The sequence below is a fragment of the Dendropsophus ebraccatus genome, chromosome 13 (genome assembly GCF_027789765.1).
Source record: "Dendropsophus ebraccatus isolate aDenEbr1 chromosome 13, aDenEbr1.pat, whole genome shotgun sequence".
Lineage (NCBI taxonomy): Eukaryota > Metazoa > Chordata > Amphibia > Anura > Hylidae > Dendropsophus > Dendropsophus ebraccatus.
The window spans coordinates 53,228,854-53,234,868 of record NC_091466.1 but is presented as its reverse complement, the minus strand read 5'-3'; positions in this window follow the sequence as shown (position 1 = coordinate 53,234,868).

Sequence of the window (6,015 nt, the reverse complement as noted above, 5' to 3'; positions counted from 1 at the left end):
AAGGAGGCTACATAGTAGGAGGCATATACTATAAGGGGGGATATACAGAGTGGGGACCATCTATAAGGAGGCTACATATAGGGCATACACTATAAGGAGGTCACATAGTGTCAGGGTTACCCACTAAATGAGGCCAATACAAATGTGCAGTTTGTAGAGAGATTACGATGGTGTCAGAGTGAGGAGTCTAATATGTCTGTCTGGCAGATTCTGTGGATTCGTGGCTCGGAGAAGTTCTCATAATGGCCGAGAGCAGATGGAGAAGAAGATGAAGAGGGAAGAACTCCGATCAGAGAAGACGTCCCCTGTGAGTCACCTGATGTAACTGCACTGTAATGTATATGGTGTCTAGAGCCTGTGTGGAGCTGCGTCCACCTCTATATGACTGGATGCGGTGATACGTGTACAGTGGATGTTATTCAGTAGCAGCGGTGGTGTTAGTAGGTGGTGGTGTTAGTCAGTATGTGGTGGTGTTAGTCAGTATGTGGTGGTGTTAGTCAGTAGCAGTGGTGGTGTTAGTCAGTATGTGGTGGAATTATTTGTTACTTGCTATCTGGTACGTATGGTATGTTTTATTGGTCTTAGTATACAGGATTTGGTCAGTAACAATATGGCGGTAATATGTGTGGTGATAATATTTTCTCTTCCTATCTTAAGATCGTTATTCGTAATATCTGTCTTGGTGTATATATATATATATATATATATATATATATTATACACATATACCAATAGCATCACTTGGTCGAGGAAGGGGGGGGGCCCAAGTTGACCTCTCGCACCAGGGCCCAGGAGTCATTAGCTACGCCCCTGGATAGAATGCAACGATTTTGGGTTGGAAATGTTTATGGGTCTCCATCGGTAGATGGTAAGGAGGGAGTCATTACGCTGATCCACAGATCTTTCCAATTTAAATTAGTATCTCATACCAATGATGCTGAGGGAAGGGTCTCGCACTTGATTATAGAACACCAAGGGGACCAATATAGCGTTTTTAACATCTACGCCCCCAGTGGGGATAGAAAGAGTTTTTTTTGCGGGACTGGCAGATAGGATCAATGCTGATGCCACTCAGAAGAAGATGGTGGGGGGGGGGGGGGGGTTTAACACAGTCCTCGACCCAAAGGAGGATAGGAAGGGGCCCTCAGCAGACCCTACACACCACCGCTCTAGGGACAAAGTGCTACTGGGTTTCCTGGAACAAACGGGTCTGAAGGACGCATGGCGCCTCGCACATCCAGCTGAAAGGGATTTCACTCACTTCTCACACCCCCACCAGTCCTGGTCTAGGATAGACTACATTCTAACTAGCCCGATACTCAGCCGCAGGATAGAGTCGATAAAGCACGGGGACCTAATTATCACGATCATTCACTGGTTGTATTGCACCTATTCCCATCCTGCCCGATGGGCAGCGAGTATATCTGGAGGTTTCCCTCCTTCATGACGGAGGATGAAACGTTCGTTGAGCTTTTGAGAGGGTGATGGACGGAGTTTGACTATTATAACGCAGAACATAAATCCACTCCTCAATTATTCTGGGAAACTAGTAAAGTCGTCCTTAGAGGCAAACTAATAGCTCATGTCACCTCAATGAAAAAAAAAAACCGCCGCCCAAAACAAAAAGGCGAGTGATAACCTCAGAGGTGCTTACACAGCCTTCCTGGGGGACTCTTCTGACTCCAACAGGGAGGCCTGGCAAGCAGCTGACTATGAGCTATGGCTAGACAGACGGGATAGGATGTACCGCTCCCAAGGCGAGGTGGAATTTTTAAGCCACGGTAATAAGGCGGGCAGACTCTTGGCTAGACTAGCAAAAGGTAGACATTCCCTGGCTCATGTGCTGGCACTGAGAGACCAACAGGGGACCCTACACACTACTCCCACCCAAATAAATAAAATTCTAGGGGATTATTACACGTCGCTCTACTCCCCACCCCCCTTGGAGACGGGTGCCTTGTCCACCTTTCTGGCGGATTTATCACTTCCCTCCCTCTCTGAGGAGCAGCAGGAGGTGCTAAACTCAGAAATCACTGAGGAGGAAGATCGTAGGGCTATAAAGGCCTCCTCTAATGGCAAGGCTTCCGGACCCGGCGGGTTTACGGGGGAATTTTTTAAAACATAAATAGACCACATCGCACCTAGCCTTACTACTCATTTTAATTCTATGTTCATCACTGGCAATGTCCCGGCAGGAGCAAAAATGGCGTACATAAAAGTCCTTCCTAAGTCGGGTAAAGACCCCACAGACCCGGGATCATACCGCCCAATCTCGCTAATAAACCATGACATTAAATTGCTGACAAAAATATTGGCGGACCGACTAGCCAACTACATGCCGGACTTAGTGGGGGAGGCACAAGTGGGATTTATTAGAAATAGGTCGGCAGTTTCTAATATTAGAAAAGTACTAGTGGTCTTGGATAGGATCCGACTCCGCCCTCAGCCAAACAACAACCCTGCTTTATTATCCCTAGACGCGGAGAAAGCGTTCGATAATGTTCGTTGGGATTGGCTGTGGGCGGTGTTAGAAAAATTCTCCATTGGAGGGCGCTTTCAGACATTTCTGGGGGGCCTATACACTGTTCCGGTAGCGAGGGTTCATACCCTGGGGCTCTTATCGGCCCCAATCCCATTAGGAAGGAGCACCCGACAGGGATGCCCGCTTTCCCCTATATTGTTCGACTTGACCATCGAGCCTCTAGCCAAATACCTAGAAACCTCGGATGTGTTCGAGGGCATTCAGGTGGGTAGCAGATCAGTTAAAACAACCCTCTTTGCAGACGATCTCCTGATTTTTCTTAACAACCCCCAAACCAGCCTACCCACTCTATTTTCTTTCCTGACTGATTATGGTAAACTTTCAGGATATAAAATAAACTTCGCAAAGAGTGAGCTTCTCCCTCTGGGCCCATCTCCCCCCTCCCCCCCTGGGCATGTGCAGCTAGACCGTCTTCAATACAGGTGGCTAAGTCGCATATAACATATCTTGGGATCAAGGTGGGGAAAACACCAGATTCTCTGTACTCATTGAACTACCCCCCGTTATTAAATAAAATCTATGCAGAACTGCGTAAGTGGGCACAGTTACCGATTACCTTTATGGGAAGATGTCACCTGGTAAAGATGGTCAGTTTCGCGCGGTTGTTGTACCCACTTCAAACCCTCCCTCTGCTTATAAAACATACTGATATAAATAAACTTCGCCAGGCTTTCTCCAAATTTATATGGGCGGGTAGACGCCCAAGAATTACCTTCCAAAAATTGGCTCTGTGCAAATCGGATGGGGGGCTCAACTTTCCGAATGTTAGGGGATACAATGTAGTCTGTCTTTTACGTCATGTTATTGACTGGCTACACAGCTCCTCCTATCATTCCAACTTCCCCCTTGAGTCTGCACTTCTTCAGCCTTGGAACCCGGTAGCACTTCTCCACACCTCCCACTCCCGAATGCCGACGCAGCTCAAAAGCTTTGTCATATTGAAAGATACAGTAATGGCATGGAGGGAGGCACGAAAGATATTTAAGCTTACTTTCCTGTTGTCCAAAAGGATGCCTCTCTTTGGACATCCAGAACCCCCCTGGGGAAGATCTCCCGTGTGGGCTACGACATGGATGGCCAGGGGAGTCACCCTGGCTGGACATTTAATTAATTCTGAGAGCAAGCAGTGGTTCACCCCGTCGGAAATTCTGTCCAAATTTGATCTTCCTCAGTCTCACTTCCTCTATGTTCAACAGGTGTATGCTTTCTGCTCTACCAGAATGCGGAACTTGGGGGAAGAGGCTCAAAGCCATACCTTAGATGGTATCATGGGAACCACTCCTGGAAAGACCTCTATCTCAGTGTTATATAATGCCCTTAGAAATTCTTTCCTAAAAATTGATAGGACAGCTCTATTCCCGACCTGGGCCAGATGGACGTCAGATCAGCAAATTCAGAAGCACATCTTACAGGCGTGGCACAAGGTCAGAAAGTGCATAATTAATGAAAGATGGAGAGAGACTTATTTTAAATTAGCACATAATGCACTCTATGGTTTCAATATACTTCCCTCTCCGCAATTCCCTGACAGAATCACAGCCTGTCCAAAATGTGACTAGCCCCTTACTAATTTGTGGCATGGGGTATGGAGCTGCACGCATACCCGAACATATTGGAGGGCCATAACTAACTATGTTCACATGCACTGGAAGATAGAGATACCAAATTCCCCCCAGGCCTTTCTCTTCCATCAATTACGACCCCCGGAGGAAGGTACAGTAGTAAAGGTACCGGACGTAGTACACATAGTCATACATGTGGCATTGCGATGTTTATTCCAGGAGTGGCTCTCAAGTAGGGCTCCATGTTCCTATGGTAATATCTCAGTTAAAAAGGCTATTTGGCATAGATAGAGTATATGCTGAGAGACACAAACACACAGGGATCAAGAGTTTTTTTGACCGTTGGCGTTCCTTCTTGGAAACCCACTACACTGCTCAGGAAATACATGACATAATGTACCCTTTTAGATATACAGAGTGGTACTGTCAGCATGATCTGGCGGGAACTCTGGGGTGTTTACGTGTCCTACAGTCAACTCTAGTAGTTCCTGACCGTACTGTATCTCCTTAACAGTCCTTGCGTCCAAGAAGAGGGTTGGGTGGAGGGGCAGGGGAGGCGAGGGGGGGGATCTTTCCATTTAACTGTTACTGTACCAAGATATGAAAAAACATTGTACACATTATTATAAAAAAAGAAAAAAAAAGAAAAACATGGCCACTTTCTTCCAAAGATAGCTTATGTCTCCAGCTCAGGTGTGGTTTGCAATTAAACCCCATTAACTTCAATGGAAAGGAGTTGCAAAACCTGAACTCAAACAGGAGAGGAGTGGTGCTGTCTCTGGAAGAAAGTGGCTAATGCTGGATAACCCCTTTAGTAGTGCGTTACACAAAAAAAAAAAAACGGTAACACTGCCAGTTGCTAGTTAAAGCGCTCAATGCAGTGAAATTCTAGGTGGATTGCTCCCTGGGAAGCATGAATATGCAAAAGAAGAGCCCTTGGAGCCTCATTTAAAGTCAGTATTTTGCAACCAAACCAGGAGTGGATTGAAAACACAGAAAGGATCTGTTCACACATTGTTGAAATTGAGTGGATGGCCGCCATTTAATGGCAAATAGTGGTCATTTTAAAATAACGTCAATTATTTTCCATTAAGTGGCGGACATCCACTCAATTTCCACAGTGTGTGAACATAGCCTTTCTGTGTTTTCAGTCGACTCCTGGTTTGGTTGCAAAATACTGAGTAGTAATAATGTGTGGGACCATAGCCTGGGGCTGTACTTCTAACACTGCATTTTATTATTTTGTCTTTAAAAAATGTAACCCCTTAAAAACTGTATCCTATGCTCAATCAATCAGTAGCCAAAGCAGTGACCCACCTCAGTCATTGATTGGCTGAGCAGGCGCTTTCTGTGTATCAAGACGTGGACCAGGAAGTGCTTACCAGTGAGAAGAGGCAGGGGACATTGGCAGATAAGGTAGAATACTTGTCGAAGAACAACAACAACAACCTGTGCCCGTGTATTCATCTTTGACTTCAGTCTTCTCACCACCTTATGCCCACTAGACTCGGCTGAACCTTTCTAATGGGTGACACAGGCACCAGACCTTGTTACCTGGGATGAGTGGAATGATGAGGATTTCATGCTGACACCTGCGCTGCAAGACAAAGTTCATAGGCTACTGCAACTTTGCTTTGTCCGGATCAGTTCCTGGCTCTGTGGCTCTAGTGTGGATACTGTCCTGCTCTGTGACTTCTCCTTGTCCACGGGGTGGATTGAGGTTATCTCTGGCTAGTCCTCTCTTAAGAGGAGCTTAACAGTGCATAGTACTTTGTAGTGTTTCTAGTAAAGAAGTTGTGAGAGACGTGCTGTCTTGCGTCCTTCCCATGTGGGGTACTGATTAAGGGTGGGTTCATACTGAGGAATAATATCCGCGGAATTCCGTCGGCTGGCCGCGCGCCTCTATGGGCG